Source organism: Eucalyptus grandis, chromosome 9, assembly GCF_016545825.1.
Source record: "Eucalyptus grandis isolate ANBG69807.140 chromosome 9, ASM1654582v1, whole genome shotgun sequence".
In the NCBI taxonomy this organism is placed as follows: domain Eukaryota; kingdom Viridiplantae; phylum Streptophyta; class Magnoliopsida; order Myrtales; family Myrtaceae; genus Eucalyptus; species Eucalyptus grandis.
Window position 1 is genome coordinate 3,973,777 of NC_052620.1, and position 21,440 is coordinate 3,995,216.

Here is a 21,440-nt window from a genome sequence, read left to right on the forward strand (position 1 = left end):
GAAGAAGAAGCAGAATAAATTTAATGAAATGGATTTTAGGGTTTCTTTATTCCCACTTAGATTTTCAGAACTAAAAGTACAATCATTTTCATTTTCATTTTCATTTCATATTTTCGGACGTCGCTATCGACCAAATTTGGTAAAATTGTCATCAATCATTTAATTGCGTCTTCAAGTGATAACCTCAAATTTAATCACTTCCTTTTCTTCTTTAAATTTTCCTAATTTCTTTGCACGATATAATTGTCACAATTAAAAATTTCATATTTTTGTTTTTCTTATCATGGTAATTCCATGTTCATTGGAAGTACGCATATGCATTTCCTTTTCATTGTTGGGTTTTTCTTCTGCATACCTAATTCTATCCTGAAAAAACCCAAACTGATACACTTGTGATAAATTTAGTTCAAATTATTTTTTTGACCATGAAAAACCCCAAACTGGTACATATGTGACAAATTTATCCCGATTGACCATAAGAAACCCAAAACTACTACATTTATGATAAATTTACCCAAAATTAATTTATTCGATTGCAAAAACTCCAAAATCACACGTTTGTGACAAATATAGCATTTGCTAAATTAGATTAATATCACAAAAAAAAAATCACAAAAATTGTAAACTGTAACAAACAGAGCGTAAAATCTCAAATTAGTATACCAGTTAACTGTCACGTGTAATTTAACTTAATAATTTGACAGTAAAATTTAATGAAAACTAATAGAGGGTAAATTTGTCACAAATGTACTAGTTTGTGATAAATTTGTCAAATGTATACCGGTTTGGAGTTTTGGTGGTTAAAAATAGAGTTTGGGGTAAATTTGTCATAGATGTATCAATTTTGGGTTTTTTAAGGTATTAATCCTTCTTTTTATGCTTGGTAACAAATATATGGTTTAATTGTTAATTACGATATAAATTTTTCAACATAAATACTTTTTTTTTAAAACAAAATAGCGTGTTTAATTCTGTTGAACATATCATCACCCAACTATTTCTTATCAATTTTTTTATATACACATGTAACATGGTTACAATCTTTAACATGAAACTTTAAAAGACTAAATTTAATTATATTTAAACATTGCATAAAACAAGAGTTTTTTTTTCTAAGCTAGTGAAATCTCATTAATTTGGATTAACAAAAATTAGCATAATCCAAGAATTGTTTATAAAAAGAAAAAAAAGAGAGAGAAAGGATCCAATGATGATATGCGCAACAAAAATAATAGTTTTCAAACATGTGATTGCGTTGAAAATTTGTTCATGTTAATATTTTTCTAAATTCTATTTGACCATTAAATCATTAATTTTCTTGACAAGGTAGAGTTTTTAAATTTAGTTTTGGATATACTTGTCATAAGTGTACCGGTTTAGAATTTTTTGTGGTCACTTGGGATAAATTTATCACAAGTATATCGGTTTGAGATTTTTCATGGTCCAAAAATTAGTTTTAGATAAATTTATCGTAAGTATATTAGTTTAGAGTTTTCCGTGATATTAATTCTTTTAGATATTAATATATGCTATGTCATTGTAATTTATTGTATCCTTAGTATCAATGAAAAATTGAGAGGTCTTCCTTGTGCCATTTGGACTGTAGTTAATTATATTCTTCTTTATGTTTTCTAATACCAACAGATGCAATGAAAACAAATCACCATTCTAATTAGGTAGAGAACTAGGTGTGAATGGTAATATTTTTATTTCGGAGAATAATTTTTATTTTAGAAATAGTTCTTTTTTATTTATACTCTAATTTTAAGAATAATTTTTAAGTAAAACAACACGTTTGGTAATTATATAAAATTTATATTTTCAGAATAGAAAAAAAATAATAAGGCGTTTGGTATGATTCATAAAAAGAATATGAAGAGAGGAAAAGAAATGTTCTCATGTGCTACCCTAATCTCATAGGCCACGCAAGCCAATTTGGTCTATTAAAGGGGGAAACGATTAGAATTTGCAGGTTATGCGACAATTTGAATTTTGATGTTGCTGCATGGCCATCTAGCTACAAAATGCTAATGTGACTGTTGACATGGTAGGCATAGGGATGACAAGTTGACATGGCTAGTTGATGTCATCATCGAATGAGACGAACAATATTAAAGAGCAATGTCTAGAGAGAGATATTAGCGGTAATTGAAAATAGGTACCACACTAGATGCGAGGTAATCTTCCAATCCGACAAAAAAAGACAATAATATGAATGATCGCGCAAACAATCTTAATAAAAAAAAAATTATAGTTTGTCATTTTCACATTTTTTCCCATCCAAGATACAAGAAAACGTTTTGGTAGTCATTCAAACACATCCTAGGCATGTAGAGAACTTTTCTATTGAAGCCAAGAAACAACGACATGCCATTCTTGAAGTTCAAATACACTGGCTATCAAAATGTTAACAAAATGAGCAAACATCAACCAATAAAGTTCAAGAGTAGCAAGTAGCTCAATTTAGCTTAGTCCCTTAAGTTTTTACTTACCTTGAGTGAAACCTTGAACAAAAAAAGTCCTATTCACCTTGAAAACAAAATAAATAATACAACTTAACAACTAACATTCTTCAAAAGGAAAATCCTATTGGATAAAAAGAAAATGAAGTCGATGAATTTTATGTTGTAAGACACTTGATGGAGAAACTAAAAACAACACAAAATGGATAACCTTTGGGCTTGGTTGGAAATTTAGTTGGAACCTTTGCTTTTGTAAGAAAAGATTGGAAGGTTAAATTGAAAAGTGGAGTTGGAGCCTTCTAGATGGGGATGTCTTGGCCAAATTGAAAATTGAGGAGGTCTCCCTCTTTCTCGGTTGTTATTTCAATTTTAAATATCACTATAACCCAATGGTTAAATATTTGGGGGACAGGTGGCTCGATTTGGGCAAAAAGATGAAGATGTTAGGGAATTTTGATGCTGTTTTACATTGCGATAAATAAATAGGAAACCTAGTATCCGTTTAAGTAAAAAAAAAAAAAAAAATTAAACTCACTAAACTTACTAGCAAAATCTCAATTCAGCAATTCATAGTTTTGATAATTATATGATATGTATTTTGGAGTCTATGAATCAGCGCTCCCAATCCTTGCTCACAGTTACCGTGGGATAAGGTTCTCATTGTTACTCCATGTAGTTAATTTATCTATAAATATCAATTAATTTAGGCATGTCCAAATTAGTAAATGGATTTTTTTTTTTTTAAATTTGCTTAAATTATAACTTATCGTCACCTACGAAATTGCAATCCGGAAAACCACAGACAGGGAAGGTATTTTCCAAAATTTTCGCACGTTATACATTTAGTGACCTCATTGAAATTTTCACATATGTCACCCAATTATCAACTTATTTAGAAATTTTGAAATGTTATAGAATATCCATTTATTAGGTAGCTAGCCATACTAAGCGCATCCGCTGAGAATTTCCTCCCATGTCATGTTTAGTAATGTTTTGCTCATCAATTATCCCACCTGTTGCGGTTCACTTACATTAGTGCGGTCTCTCGTTATGCCTTCAAACAATGTTCGGTTTATAATTCTGAGTAAGACTCCATGCTATGAGCAATCCGCACATGCTTGATCACCATGCCAGCATCGTACAATCCTCCACCTTATGTCATACATCATGGTTAACCTTTAATATGTGATCCCAAGCATTGACTGTGGTCATATCCTCCCATTCCTATAGTGAAAGAAAGTTAGGTGAAATTAATTCCTGTCGCACTCGTGTTTCTGTTCAGTACCATAATCTTCCACTTCTTTGAAGGAATCTCATTCCTAAATTCGGCCCAACGAAATACCTTAGTAATCTCACGGCCTACGGCAAACGTGAGACAAAGCTCAGGTGAATTGGCTGAAACATGGGAAACTCGAAAGCTTTTATTAATAAGATGTAATTTTCTGCAGAATCAGAAACATGCAGGCCTCATCCTAAGAATATTTATCGACATTGTGAGTTTAACTGTTGCAGTTAAGAATAAAAAAAGACACTAGCATTGTATTATCCTCCGACTTACGTCATATGCCATAATGCAGCTTATTTTGATATGCAATACCAAGCACTGAAGAGTATGTCAACACCAAGCCGGCTCTTTCTTGTATCACTTCATAACAATGTGATTTGTCTTGTACTCTAATTTCATCTATAAATAGAAAGATACATCAGGCACAGCTCTCACAATCTCAATATCCGAAGAATTTAAAGGGTTGAAAAGCATGGCTAAGATCGCCAGCCACAAGTCCATCTTCTTCAACTTGGTTTCGATACTCTTCTTTGTCCTCATGGTCTCCGTGGCCGAAAGCAGAGTTGTCGGAAGTAAGTGATGCGTTACTAATATCCATTACTGATAATGCATTTCTCGCATCATTTCGTCTTCATACATTGCTATTTATGATAATTATGCACCTCTCTATCATATTTCCAGTAGCAGACGTAATGATTATTGCCGCATTTCCCTCTTGTTTCATGATGCATGGTGCTTCACAGGGGTTGCAACGACGAACCGAGGCCTGGTGTGCGACAAGGTGGTGGGAGTGAACAGTGGAGACACTTGCCTTGCAATAGCACAGCAGTCCCAGTTGAGTTCTGAATCCTTCAGTGCCATCAATCCGAATCTGAATTGCGATGCTCTCTTCGTTGGTCAATGGCTTTGCATCTCCGGGAGGTCAACCTAAGCCACAAACATTTTCACACTTTTCTGAAGCTATAGTAATGGGAATGATAAGCGGGTGAATAAAGTAAGAGTGTAAATGCCATGCACTCATCACCTAGTTGTTGGTGATGCAACTGTGGTGGTCATCATGTTTTGTTTCAGTTTCATCAAGCAATGCAGTTCAGTACTTTGATTAAAGGTGTCAATAAATCTCGTACGCATATTGTTTTCGTATTTTTGCCGGACAAACCGAGATAGCTAGCATTTTGAATACTTAAAGTCGGTGGAGATTTTCGTCGAAGAGAGAAATATTCTGGCCAAGAAACAAACCTAGGAAAAGTAAAAACAAAGCGATCGAACATTAGAATGAACAGAACAATACATTGGACACCTTACTTATGTGTTTCGGATGGTGGGGCCTATTTCACAAGGAGAACCACATAGGATTCTTTTATTAGTCCAGCAAAGCAAATGAGATTATAACTATAATTGAGTCACTTAAACCCTCTCAATACTTTCCAGTCCCCAATACATCCAATAACCCGCATGGTATACCCTCCAACTTCTTCACATGAGACATGAAGACCCACTCTCGTATAAGTAATATTCTGATCCAAAATGGGAAATGCCTTTTGTATGAGTTGTTAGCGTTTCACCTTCAATTTTTTTTTTTTTTGGTCAATACCTTCAATTTACTTCCGTCATTTTATACGTGTTAATCTTGAGCGTAAAAGGCAATAAAATATCGTGGAGTGGTGAAGATAATGCTTGATGGTCTCATTGATTCGCTCCTCCTCGATCAATGCATAAACATTGCATGAGAAAGAAAGTCTCCTCTAAATCTCTCTCGCCCGCTTCCCCTCTCGTTCATGTTTTCCTTTTATTCTTCACAGTCTTTCCTCTACCTGACTCCCTTTTCCTTCAGTCGAGGAAGTGCTTCCTGATTTACCACCTTGAACTAGCTCCTTGGTCCCCTTTTTCGTTTCTACTCATACTGTGATGTCTTGAAATTTGACCATTCTTGAGATATATGAAATGTTTATTTCATCAATGTATTGATAATTGAATTTATTCTAAACTGATCACTCATGAGTTAACTAATCTATCGGAATGAGCCATAAAGGATTAAAACGTAAACGACTAGAGAATTCAATCATGGATAGATAGCTTGACCATAAGAATCAACAAGGGATAATATTATGATGTTAGAAATTAATTAGCAAATGGATAGAAATCGATTTGAGAGAAGTACATAGTTGGTTCATGGGTAATTTCACACGATTACGATGCTCGCTGCAAACAATAATAAACTGATTTTCTATTGATCTTGTGCTCAGGGTAAGTAATTAATTCCTCATAATTACATGACAACTGAGGGTCATCCACAATTTAAGAGGCAAAAATGTGAATTAAAAATTATCAACCACAGGTCAAACGCACGGAGCCTCTAAAAGCCACTCGATAGTTTAAATGATACTAAAGTTGCATTTGATCGATTTTAACCATGAAATTTAATTCTATTTTAGGTATCGAGCTTTCAAGGATTTCAAGACCAGTCTATTGGATGTCACCCCATTTGTCCATCCTTTCAGTGAGCTTTAAATCTTCAGATGAGGCTTAATGGGTCGAGAATTAGAAGCTAAAAAAAAGAGCCAAACCAAGCGAAGGCCCAATAGGCTTCGCGCCTATGACATGCGACCAAGTGGGCCCAATGAGGCCCACCAAGCCAAGCCAAGCCCAGTTCAAGCAATTGGGCTCAAGGGCAAAATTGAGAATTTGTGTTAAAGTTGTGAAATGACAAAAATGCCCTTTCTAGAAGATTTTGGCATTCGTGAAAGTGAAGACAAAAGGGGCAATTGCATGGAGGAGAGGATTTTATGGGAGATTTGATGGAAAACCATGATGAGGTAGATTTTTAAGGGAAAATCTCATCCAAAATCTCTCTCTCTCTCTCTCTCTCTACCACCATAATCCATTCACTGCCACTCGTTCGTCCGTGCTTAACCGTCTACAAGCTACGGAGCCACCACCAAGCCACCAAGCCCCTTGGCCATGAGGCTTGCCACCGTCCCTTATGCCATATGTCTGAGCCATGTTTGCCACCTGTGCCGCCATTGCTCTACCATTCCTCACACAACCACCGCCGTCCACAAGATGAGCTGTCACACCACCAAGCAAGTCGCGCCCTCCAAGCTCCTTCATTTGGTGCCGTTGTTCAAGCCGCGGGCGTCACGTTCTTGTCGTCGTCTAGCCACCATTATGGGTGATCGGGTCTAGGGTGGGTAGGGTCTAGACCTGGACCCTGTACCCGACCCTGTTATAACTGGTTTCCCTTTTCAGGACCCTATACCCAACCCTACTTGTATTGTACCCTGTACCCGACCCATCATGTTTTTCCAATCCAATTCTAGGGTTAACCCTGTTTTCACTGGAATCTGTTTTGCAATTTCCCGATATCCTATATGACTTTGAATTTTACATTAATACGCAAGAAAATAACGTAATCCTCCTAATTTGTATTGAAACATTAAGCACTTATAATAAATAAATACATGGACTTTTTGACTAAACGAAAAATTAAGAATCCATAGGGCTAATTATAATAAATAAAATCATAAGACAAAGAATTAACAATAAACATGGGTCTAATATTAGTCTTATTCCCACAACTACTACATGAAGTTACTCATTTATGCAAGCATAATTCCTCCTACAAAAAAGAAATTATGCAAGCTATTCCATGTGATACAAAAGAATTTGGCAGAAACGAACATCGTCCGTACATCAGACAGTGTGAGAGAGAGCCTATGAGGGAGGGAAGCAAGTGAGGAAGATGAATGATAAAGGAGGAGTGCCATGCGTGTTTGAGAGAGCCAAGAGGAAAAACGTCCTGTGATTGTGGGAATAAGAATAGAAATCAGGAGAAAAAAAAGAGTTTTGGACCTCTACATCCAAAACCGGTCCGGGAACCAGTTTCCGAGTGGGTAATCGATTCCCGGACCGGTTTCAACGGGAACTGGTTCTCGACCCTGTTTTCCGGGTGGGCCGGTCTGGGAACCAGGTATACCCAATCAAATTGCACACCCCTAGCCACCATTGCCGTTAGCTCGCCATCGCTGTAAATTCATGAGTTAACTTCCTAATCATTGATTAAAGTTTTAATTGTGTTTAGGGGTAGTTTAGATTAAGGCTAATTGTAGTTTGTATTAATTAATGATAGTTTAGTTATAAGTTATCGTGATTAGTGATAAGTAGAATAGGTCATCACGATAAATGATAAGTAGAGTTAATAGGTTATCAACAAATAGGTACTAAGCTATCATTGAAGGGGTGATAAGCTTTCGAGAAAATGGTGATAAGCTATCACTGAAAGAGATGATAAGCTATCGGAAATTGGGCAATAAGTTATCATGAAATAGATGATAAGCTATCGAAGGGAGGGTGATAAGTTATTGGTTTAAGATTGATAAGCTATCGCAATAGGGTGATAAGTAATGTTTTTATACCTTTTATGCTTGAATTATTGGATGAATTTATACATGACTTTTGTTGTTTGGAGCTTGTGATGCCATGTTTTATGTGTCAAATGGGGCAATGATATTTTAAAATGAAAATCTGTAAAGTTTGATTGGTTAATTATATGTATGTAACCGCATGTGATTATTTTACCAAATTAGCGTGAACCATGTTTACATTTGGCTAATTGAAGAGAAATGAAATTGACATAAGTAATTGTTGTGCTCAAATGGTCACTTAAAGGAACTCATCATATGATGGCAGTTTGGGGATGATGCCCAATTTTATCGGATGCTTGACGGGGGTCCGAATGTCGAGTCGCAGTTGAGGCCAGATCGATACTCCTTAAGGAATGCCGTCTATAGCGGAGGTCCAAGATGATGCCATGCGCTATGAGATGGGATGATGCCAGTCATGTCGCATGACCATCAACTATTGTGTTACCCTGGCCTGAGGTTTGTCATAATTAGAAGATGTGTGAATGCATTATGCATGGAAAATTATGAGAAGTGTTCTGGTTATATGTGTCACACCCAAAACCCTCGAGCATGTGATCATTCCTCAACGGTTGTTTAGTTCTGACATCTCAAGACACGTCGCCAACCCATTCTTTTTATTCTTTCGATTTAAATGCAAGCTGAAGTATTTTATGAACACCAATCAAACATAGCAATATGGATAGTATAAATAGTACAAACAATTCCAAAAGCAATATTCTATAGCCATTTCCTATAGACAATCTCCAAAAAATATTCAGGGATTAAGGTTAACCTAAACCTCATTAACGGCAGTGCCAACCAAAAATTGACGCATCTCGCACCCACCATAACCACACATGACAGTTCTCCATACTATGGCTTTGAAAACAATAAACAATGATGGGGTGAGAAAAAATCTCAATGAGTTAATGACCTAAGCCTCGAATGGGATGTTAATTTATTATGAAGGTAGTCTAAACATGCAGCATCATAAATCCTTACCTCATCTTGACATACCCCTACATGATACTAATTCACACATGCCAATAATAATGCAACGGCTTTAACAGATAATTAGAATGCATCTCAAAATATCCTATGCACAAAGCATTTACATGTGTTCCAATTATTACAACCCTTAGGTCACAGCCAACACACAAGTTGGCAATCTTTTGGCATGACTAGGTATCATCCCGCGTACTCATACATATTAGGATGGCATTCCATCAAGAGCATCAGTCTGACCTCAAGCACAACTCGGCATCGAGAACCCCGCAAGGCATTTGATAAAATCAGATATCGTCTCACGTATTCATACGCATCAAGACAGAAATGTTACCTCACATAATCGTTTGCATTGGGGCCATTATGTGATCACCCAAGCACTCAATCACTTATGCCAATTCTTATCTTTTTACTTAGCCGATACAAACATCATTCATGCTCACACAACAAACTACCGCAAATTTCACACATAAAAATATAGTAAAAATAATATCTCGTGATGACATACACATAACTAATCCGTCAAACTTTGTACACAATCATTTTAAAACTTCATTGCCCATTTAGCATGTAAAACATGACATCCAAACACAACACCTCAAAATTTTCCATTGACATGCTAATTAAACCTTTCTTTAAAAATAATACTTAAGGTTCATAATTGGGACAATCATTTTCATGGAATAATAAGCTTGAACAATATAAATTATGTATAAATCCATCCAATAATTCAAGCATAAAATTCCACTTATCGACAAATTCATCATTAATTAGTACTAATTGTCATTAATTACCAATAATTGTAATTAATTAAGACTAATAGCAACTAATCAAGACTAACTGCGATTAATTAATCTAACTACAATTAACCTTAATATAACCATCCTTAATCACAACTAAAACTAAACCATTGTTAATTAGTGCTAAACGTCCTTAATTAAGGCTAACTACGATTAGCCTTAATCTAATTAATCCTTAAACACGATTAACACTAAATCATCATTAACTAACACTAACCACCATTACTCATAATCTAATCCTACACCTAAACACAATTAACTCCTTAATCTAAGACTAGGAGGTTAACTCACAGTTTTACAGCAGTAATGAGCTCACGGCAATGGCAGCACAACATCATTGAGGGCGTGATATTAGCAACTCAAACAGCAGCACGAATGGCATGGCTCGGCGAGGCTTGGACTCATAGCCAAGCTTGGGAGAGGTGGTGGCTTGCGAGAAGCGGCGAACAATGTGAGGAATGGCAATGTGACATCCTGATTTTCGACTTTGTTTCGATTAAATGAAATGGGCTTTTCATCAACGCACCTATAGTCATTTTCTCTAAGCTGATTACTCACGAAATAACTAATCTATCAGGTGAAGTCGTTAAGGGATATAAACGCGACAAACTTGAGAATTCGATCAGAAATCGACTACTCGACCGTGCTAATCAGCAATGATCAATACGACACTGTTAAAATCAATTAGAGATTGGATATAAGTCGATTCAACAAAAGTATGTAATTAAATTGTTGGTGATTCTACCTGATTGCAAAATTTGCGTCAAATGACACTAAGCCGATTTTTTTGTCGATTCTGTACTCGGTACTCGTAATTGAAACCTTGAGATTTTTATGACAACCAAGTGTTGCCTATGAGTTGGAGATGCACAATGTGGATTGAAAATAATCGACTACAGGTCAAACGTGCTAAAAATTCCTAAAAGCTATCCGATAGGTTATGTCACGCTAAAATCGCGGTCGATGGAAATTAACCACGAAATTAAACCCGATTTCAAGAATCGAAAGTTCTAGCATGTCATGATTTATTTTTGGGACATCAACTCATCTTTTGAAGAATTTTCCAAGCCTAGAATTTTGGCGGAATTCAAGAAATTCGGAGGGGCAAAATTGAGTGGATATTTGGCCTCCAAAGTGAGTTAATTGGTGAAAGGAATGCAAGAAATTTGTGTGGGCTACTACCATGGCATATGTGGCCATTGATTTGAAGTTGTTTGATGAGGAATTGAGATGACTTGGTGCAAAATTCGTAGGGGCTGCTGGCTGCTGAATTTTGGGCACCGAATTGAAGCCCCTTAGTGGGGATTTGTGAAGCAAATGGCTTGTGGAAGAAGCTTTAACAGCTAAGGGCTGAAGACTTTGTGCATGTGTGATCATTGCAAGATATTTGTGCTTGGAAGGAATTGGTTAGCAGCAAGACTTTTGAAGGCTCTTGTCCCCCCCCTTGGTTCCCCTCTCGCCTCTTAGTTCCCCTCCTTCTCCCTTGATTCTCGACCGAACACCCCCATTGCTATGCATCTTCTTCTTCTTTAGTTTCTTCTTTCTCCATTGTTGTTGAGCCACCACCTCCAGCCCCTTATCGAAGCAACCAACCACTGCCCGCTCGCCCCAATCATCTTAGCTGCCTGCGAGCTCATCCCCAAGCCGCTGTTCGCCTGCTCGAGCTGCTGTCCCGAGCTCGCCAGCTCACCGTCATCGGTCCCTACTTGGCCATTGTCCTAACCAGGCCGCCCGTCCGCCTAGCTTTGCCAGTTGCTCCAGCCTGAGCCACCTCTACTTTCCCTCCTCGCGCCGGGCCTCCGCCCAGCTCTTCGATTTAGACCACAGAACCGAAGCCCAATAGCAAGCTGTGAGCTTGCTAGGCCTTTTCCATCCCTTTCTCGGCCTCCTTTGGTATTACCGTAGACTCGAGTTGTGGTTGCCATCGCGCCACCGTTGACGTGAACCGATTTTCGCGCTAAACCGGTGAGTTATGTCCTAAACTCTAATTAGGAGGCTAAATACACTTAAGGGTGGATTAGTAGGCTAATTAGAGATTAGGGGGTTAGTTAGGTTAATTAGAGATTAGTGGTAATTAGTTTATATGCCTAAGTTAGTAGGATTGGTTGATTAGGCTAATTAGTTATTTATGTGGTTAGTTAATTTAATTAGTTAGCTTAGTGGGTTAGATTACTTTAATTAAGTTTAATTAGGTGATTAGATTAGTGTATGTAGATTAATTAGTGGTTTAATTTAATTATTTTATAATTTATTTAATTATTTATTAATCGGCGTAAATTATACCAAGATAGCCCAGGTCGTCAAAATTTCGTGCTTGATCATCATGGTTGTATTAGTTTATGCAATTGAGTGCTAATTTGTGCAATTGGATACTGATTGATGATTTTTGAATTATTATTTCAAAAATATAAAATTTTGGTATTTAATTAGAAAAATACTGAGTGTCGGTTCTTGACGCCAAAAATATTTTAAATACTATATCAAATCGTGGAATTTTGAAAAGAGAGAATATCACATTTTATGGTCCGATTTGACTGTGTGACCACGCACAATTATTTTACCGGGTGTTTTTAATATGAAGAAAATATGCCAAGTACATTATTTGAAATTGAGACATTGTGTGCAAAGCACGATGTCCTTAGCCAAGATTGGATGTGCGTGTGATCGCTATTGGAAACCGTCATGATGCATTTATGCCAGACGATGTTCATTCGGGAATGCTCCACGTCAACAGATGCCGGTTGCAGTAGAGGCTGGGTTGATGCTCCTTCAGGAATGCCATCTAGAGATAGACGTTACCGTGCCCGACGAAGCGGGACGACGCTCGGTTATACCGGATGACCGCCGACTGTTGAGTTGGCTGTGGCCGTCGGGTCGTAACTAATTTGAACACGCTTGAGTGATTGATATAACCGCGCCTGATTATGGGACTAAATGTGTGGCACATTATGGGACATGCCATAACGATTATAATCGGGATCCCTATTATTGATTGATATATGAAAGTGAAGTGTTCCAATTACTGAGTGTATTTACTGTATGCATATGTTATATGAATTGTACGTGCATGTAGGTGCTGAGACGAGGTAAGTCTTATATGGTGTATGTTTAGGCTACCTCTAGGTAAATTACCTTCATAATCGGGGTTTAGGGTGTAGACTCGCTGAGATATTGTCTCACCCCATTGTGGTTTACAATTTTCAAGTCCTTAGATGGAGGTAAGGCATGTACGCTATGGGGTCCCGTAGGTGATGGATTTTCGGCACTCTTATTTCCCTATTCCCGGGACTAACCTGACCCATGAGCTAGTTGAGTCCACGGTCTCGGTCGAGGAGGACTGACCTCTGTTGGTACCTCACTGATACAAGCATGGTTCATTAATTTTCCTGAAGGGGGTCGGGAGGGTCCCCTAAGGGGTTTTGACAGCCTCCCGTTGGGATCGAGGAGTAGGAAGTAGGGCACCCTATGGATATCGACACCTTGATGGTGTCGTGGTGGACCCGAAACCCATGATAGAAGAGTCCGGAACTTAGAGGGCTCAATAGTTCTTTTTGAGTTAGACTCTTATGTATAGACTGGTAGGACTAACTAGTTTTATATTTAAACCTGGCTGTTTATAAAGTGTGGTTTGTTTAAATTGGTTGTCCTGCTTTTCTATCCCACGTTTGTTTGTTGTTTGAAGACTGTTTAATTCGCTTCCGCATACGTATAAAATGAATGGGTTAGCGACGCGTTCTGAGAACATCACAATTTGATCGATCATCGAGGGATGTGCGCGCGCTCGAGGTTCGGGGCGTGATAGGCAGAGCAGCAGTAGTGCGAGCAGCAAACATGGCTTGGATGCATGGCATGACAGGTAGTGGCGAGCCTCATGGCTAAGGGAGATCGATGAGATTGGGAGGTGGCTTGGCGGCTTGTGGATGGTGGCAACGGTGCATATGGATGTTGGTGACGACACGGACGAGTGGCAGCAAGAATGGCATTGATGGCGGTGACTTGTGGTGGTGATGGTGAGGAGGGGAAGAAGAAGAAGAAGAAGAAGAAGATGATGATGATGATGATGAGAGAAGAAAGAGAGATGTGGGGGGGGTTAAGGGTGGCCAGCAAAGGTGAGGGAGATGGGGAGGCAAGAGAGAGAGAGAGAGATAAGGTTTTTTTACCCAAAAATCTTCCTTAAAATCCTCTCCACCAAGCCTTTTCCCTTTTGTCTTTCTTAAACCTTCTAGAAGGGCAAAATGGTCTTTTTGCACTTTTAACTTGAATTTTCAATTTTGCCCTTGGGCCCATTTGCTTGAAATGGGCTAGGCTGGGCTGGGCTTGGCTTGGCAAGCCTAAGTAGGCCCTCATAACTGACTTGAGGAGTGTGAGGCCCATCAGCCTTCACTTGGCTCGGCTTCTCTCTTTGGCTTCCAATTCTTGATCAATTAGTCCTAATTTGGAAATTTTAAGCTTGTTGATAAATCGACAGATAAATGAGGCGATGTCTAATAAGTTAGTTTTGGAATCCTTGAAAGTTTAATACCTGAAATCGAATTAAAATTCATAGTTAAGATCGATCAAATGCAACTTTAGTACGACCAAAACTCTCTAATGGCTTTTAGGGGTTTTTGCACGGTTAACTCGTGAGCAATAATTTTCGATCCACGTTTGTGCCTCTTCAATTGTGGATGACTATCAGTTGTCATGTCATCGCAAGGAATCTATGACTAACCCTAAGTACAAGATCAATAGAAAATCGATTTACTGTTGTTTGTAGTGAATATCGAAATCGTGTGAAATCACTCGCAAACCAACTACATACTCATGTCAAATCGATTTATATATGTTCGCTAATTGACTTATAATAGTATAGTATTGTCACTTGTTGATCCATGTAGTCAAGCGATCTATCCCTGATTGAATTCTCCAGTCTTTCACTTTGTAACTTCTGTGACCTCTTCCAATAGATTAGTTAACTCATAAATGATCAATTCAGAATAAATTATTAATAGTGAATTGATGAAATAGCTATTTCATATATTTCAAAATGGGTCAAATTTTAGGATATCACAATATGCATGCTTGATGTATTGCTATGGGCACATGTTAATTAATAACGTGTAGAGGTGTGCCAAGGTGAGGTAAGAATGCATGCGGGACAACTTGATGGTCTACATATGTAGGTTGCACCTAAGACAAATTAACATCCTAATCAATGCTTAGGTTATTGACTTACTGAGATTTTATCTCACATATTGTTGTTTATTGTTTTCAGGCTCGTTGTATGAAGAACCGTCACGTTCGGTTTAGGGTCCCAATGGATCAAAGATACGGTCTTGACCTCACACCTTATCTTGGGATTCGACTAGGTGTACAAACTTTTTATCATGATGGTTTGGGTAGACGAGAGGTTGGCCCACTAGGTGACCCATAGGTTTAAGGCATGGTTTATCCAGGTCAGGGAGGAACATTTTAGCCTGATCCGTGATTTTCATGGACCACATAGCGAGGCTCCTGGTGTGACATCCCTGATTTTCAATCATGTTTTATATTGAATCAATTAGGCATTTTATTAACGCGTCTATAGGGTTATTCTCAGATCTGATCACTTTCGAGATAACTAGATTATCTGGAGAAAATCATTAAGGAATTTTAAGGCAATAGACTTGAGAATTCAATTAGGAATCGGCTACTCGACTGTGCTCATCTGTAGAGGCCATTACGGCACAGTTAAAAATCGATTTTAGATCAGAGATAGGTCAATTTGACAGGGATGTGTGGCTAATCGTGGGTGGCTGTGGCACCCCTCAACGGCCCCCGATCCGTTAGGGTCACCATAGATACTTGTCACTCATCCTACTACATACCAGTCAAATAACTTTTTTATTTAAAGTGAAACCATAGTTCATAGGGGTTGATCAATAGAATTCTTTACAATTTTTTTTTTTTTTTGTAAAGGTCCCAGCGCAATTCATCAGCGGAAGCATAAACGTATATCACCATTTCTCACTTCAATAACCATAATGCAATGCACACCACCTACACTTCAAACGAAAAGACAAAGCCGAGTCACTTTTATTTATATTTTCATGATGGATATTTCGGGTTGGTACAACAAAAAGGCCAAGATTTTTAACTATACTTGGCTATAACTCAAAAGAGAACTCGACCCTACATCAAACATGTACACCCCTCCATCAACAGGCGTTGGCTATCCCCAAAAAGTGTCAGCTCACACCAGCTATATGTGCCATCACACCCAACTCGGTGCATCGGGCGGTGGCGGCGGCAGCATCCCTAGCATCACTCTACCATGCCGGACATGAACAGACAAAAACTCCTGGATAACCGGGCCATTAGCAAAACCCACATCGTACATCACCAAGACACGGACTCGAACATACACCAAACTAGGTATACTAATACAGGAATGCTCTGTGCACTCCACCTCGACATCAGATGGCAATCCATAATAAGTACCGCATGCAACTGGTAGCAAATGCATCTTTCTAATCTGAAATGTTAATCCCCAAAAGGGGTGAGTATAATCACTCAGCAATAAAGATTCACCAAACTACATAATGCGTTAAACAGAACAGTCAAGATATCAAGAATAAAACACATATCATTCATGCATCCAAGCATACCTCACTTTACAACCATGCATATATCACCATACCACAAGCATAAATCACCTTGCACTTGTACTTATATCATCGAGCAACCATGCATATCACCATGCAACGTGCATATACCACCATGCACTCCATGCTTGCATTCTCATGAGGTTCATCCCATGCCATATGATTCAATTTCTCGATCTTTATCTTTCAATTAGATCATATCATTTTCTTCCCAGGGACCAATGTTTGCATCCCACAATTTATCGCTCGCATCCCACCTAGCAACACGAGAAGCCTTCGGCACACACCTCCGGGCATCTTGTACCCCAACTAGCATCACGAGGAATCCCCCCGGCACACACCTCTGGGCATCCCAACACTCCTGGGGTATCCGGCACACACACTCCGGACATCCCAACACTCCCGGGGCATCGTCGGCTCACACCTCTGACGGTCTAGTTATTATCTCAATTTATATTTACACATGTATCTCAATTTCAACATGGCATTTGATGCAACAATATCAAGGTTCTCAACCAGCTTTTGATGTCATATAGCATGCCATATGTCACCACATATGCAGCATAATCAACCACTCAAAACATTATATTACGCGGAGCAATTTCATTTATTTTTGAAAATACAGCAATTTCGGATAAAAACAGATTTGCACTCTTTTGGTCATAATTCTTGAAAAATTAGTAAACAACCTTAATAAATTCTAAAATTTGACATGTTACGTACAAGATCTAGAGAAAAATATTCTGTGAAGGACACCATATCAAAAGAACATCATACAATCCGGTACAGTCCACACATCACAGTCTTTAAAATTTCAGAATATTACCATACACAGTTTTATTCACGAATTCAGTAAAAATCCTAAATCAACTCCAAAAATTCTGAAATTTTTATATGTTATAGGAAATCCAGAAGTAAATATTTCATTTAGGAATCGAAACCAGATTCATGATATATTAAAAAATATAATAATCGTAACCGTCTATAACCCTCGGCACCGAATTCCAGTTCTAACCGTTTTGAATAAAGATTGCTTCACCAACCTAAACTCATCCATTTCCTCTAAAGTTTTAGTATGTTACTCCTTAACATGTCATCTTCAACTTTTATTCAGAACATGAGATCAAATTTCAACCAGAGAATTTTATAAAATTCACAGAATCACACTAGGTCAGCATTACGATTTCTAGATCTAACTTCTTTAAAGAAAAATAGTTTCACCGGTCTATACTTGTTCATTTCTTCCGAAATTTGATATGTTACTCTACAAGAAGTTCTCTACAACTTTCATCAAGAAGTCAAAATGAAATTCCAACTAAAAAGTCGCATGCAGCTCAAGAACTCATCAAAGGTCGAACTGCCTTTCTAGAAAATAGAATGCAAGGCTACCGTATTTTCCCTAAAGCTTCGAATTTCTTCACTTCTACCACAACCAAAGTTTATCATCCATTACAAAACATATCATAGCAAGCAAATGGTAGGTTTTAGAACTCTACTTGCCTCTAATCCGAGCACAAAACAGCGAGCAAAGACGGCGGGACTCGGCAGTGAATGAACCTCCTCCTTCCCTCTCGCTCGCTCGCTCTCTCCCTTTCTCTTTTCTCTTTCTCTCGGACGGTCACTCTCTCTCTTTCCCCCTTTCTCTTTGTGCGACACTCCCCCCGTTCAATCCGCCCCTTCTTCTTTTCTTCCCCCTCATGATTAGCATGTAATCATTGGTTTACATGCAAGTTGACACTTGTTTAGTCCCTTTAGCCACTTGTGAATTTGCCATGCAAGAGGATGGGCCTCTCTTCGGCCGGCTCCTCCCTTCGGACCCTCCTTGGTCGATGGCCCAATGGGGCTTCATGGGCCGGTCAGATGGCAGCCCTTTCCTTTGGGCTTCGAGGCCGGGCCAAAAGGCCCAAATGGTGGGGCTGATCTTGGGCCAATAAAATTTAACCTACTTTTATAATTTTTTTTTTCCTTTAATCATCACCTAATTACCCATCATATAATTACCTAATTACACTTATTCACTTGACCATAAAACTTGCAACATAACTTAATAAATTATGGCCTATAAACCACATAGCCAAGAATAGAATTTTCTTTCCTATCAAATAGTTATTCATTAAAAGCTTGGCCATAAATCTTATTGCAAATCATGGATCAAATGGCTACAATACAACTCGATGGTACTTCCATTACCTATTCATAAGCCTTAATGTATCTGGAGGTTACCATGAATTTTGGGATGCCACAATTCTCCCATCCTTAGAGAATTTCGTCCTCAAAATTGGACATCACTTATGCCTCTTTAAATAAGTAGGGGTACTTTTCCTTCATCGATTACTTACTTTCCCATGTGGCTTCCTCCACATCCTGATGTTGCCATAATATCTTTACCAACGGGATTTTCTTGGTCCTAAGAATTTGCTCCTTTCGATCCAGCACTTGCACAAGCTCTTCGATGTACCTCACTTTCTCATTCACTTTGATGGCTTCATGATCGAGTATGTGACAAGGATCCGGCTGGTACTTTCTTAGCATCGACACATGAAACACATCATGTAAATTTCCCAATTTTGGAGGCAGCGCCAAATGATAAGCTATGTCTCTTATTCTTTCAAGTATCTCAAAAGGTCCTACAAATCTGGGTCCTAGCTTTCCTTTCATTCCAAATCGGGATATTCCTTTCAGTGGAGATACTTTAAGAAATACATGATCTCCCACACTAAACTCCAAAGGCCTTCTACGCCTATCTGCATAGTCTCTTTGTCGGTTCTAGGCCGTCTTAAGTCTTTTCCTGATTATCTTGACTGCTTCTGTAGTAATTTGCACTATCTCGAGTCCTGTCAGTTTTCTTTCACCTACTTCATTCCAACAGATAGGGGTCCTGCACCTTCTTCCATATAATGCCTCATATGGAGCCATGTCTATACTTTTCTGAAAACTATTGTTATAGGCGAACTCTATCAGGTGCAAATTCTCATCCCAATTTCCTTTAAAGTCAATGACATAGGCTCTTAGCATATCTTCTAGAGTCTGGATCACTCTTTCTGTTTGTCCATCTGTTTGAGGATGAAAAGGAGTACTAAATTGAAGCTTTGTCCCTAAGGCATTTTGGAGACTTCGCCAAAAATTTAAAGTAAACCTAGAGTCTTGATCAGAAGTGATCGTTACAGGAATACCATGCAAGCGTATTACCTGGCTTACATATATCTCAGCAAGTTTGTTCATTGAATAGTTCATGCGGACAGCTAGGAAATGAGCAGACTTAGTCAAGTGATCCACTATCATCCAAATCGAATTGTGACCATTTGATGTCCTTGGCAGTCCTTGCACAAAGTTCATCGTTACATGCTCCCATTTTCATTTTGGTATGTCTAACGGTCTCAATAGTCCTGTAGGTTTGCGATGTTCCGCCTTCACTTGTTGGCACGTTAAACATTGAGAAACGTGTTTAGTCGTATCTACTTTCATGCCATTCTACCAAAATTGCTGACGCAAATTCCTGTACATCTTTGTACTACCCGAATGAATACTATAATTACTCCTATGTGCCTCCGATAGAATTTCCTTCTTCACTTCTTCATTGTCGGGAACACAAAGTCGTCCTTGGCATCTTACCACTCCATCTTCAGAGATTTGAAATTCTAGTCTTTTTCATAAAGACACAGCGTCTTGTATCTTCAAAATCTCCGAGTCAGATTTTTGTAAAATCTTAACTTTCCGAATGATTTCAGGCTCAATCTTTAATGTAGTAAGCATACCAATAAGGTGGTCCATATCCAACTTGAAGTCTGAATCCACAGTAGACTTTAACAGATTCCACTCTATTATTCTTAGACTAGCCATATCCATAGCCAACTTTCGACTAAGGGCATCGCCACCTTATTTGCCTTTCCTGGATGGTATCGTATTTCACAGTCATAATCTTTCAATAACTCCATCCACCTCCTTTGTCTCATGTTCAACTCTTTTTGCGAAAACAAATACTTCAGGCTCTTATGATCTGTATAGATTTCAAACTTCTCTCCATACATATAGTGTCTCCATATCTTCAAAACAAACACTATAGCTGCCAATTCTAAATCATGTATTGGGTAAGTTAGTTCATGGGGTTTCAATTGCCTCGATGCATAGGCTATGACATTGCCATGTTGCATCAAAACACATCCCAGTCCTTTGTGAGATGCATCACTATATATTGTAAAACCATCATACCCAGATGGTATAGTCAAGATTGGAGCCGTGGTCAATTTTCTTTTAAGTTCCTGAAAGCTCCTTTCACATTCTCCACTCCATTCAAACTTTACATTCTTCCGCGTTAATTTTGTTAAGGGGCTTGCCAGTCGTGAAAACCCTTCAATAAATCTTCTATAATAACCAGCCAGTCCTAAGAAACTTCGGATCTCAGTGGGTGTTGTCGGTCTCGGCCAATTTATTACCATCTCAACTTTCGCCGAGTCCACTGCAATTCCTCCTCCTAACACCACGTGTCCCAAAAATATTATCCGGTCCAGCCAAAATTCACACTTGCTGAATTTGGCATACAACTTATGATCTCTTAGAGTTTGCAAAACTATGTTCAAGTGTTGCTCATGCTCTTCAAATCCTCTAGAATATACCAGGATATCATCGATGAAAACAATCCCAAACTGATCCAGATAAGGCTTAAATATCCTATTAATTAAATCCATGAATACGGTTGGTGCATTCGTCAGTCCAAAAAGCATAACTAAGAACTCATAATGTCCATAACGAGTCCTAAATACAGTATTTGGAATGTCTTTTCTCTTAATCCTTAACTAATGGTATCCCGGTCTCAGGTCAATCTTAGAAAAGACCGAACTTCCTTGCAGGTGGTCGAATAGATC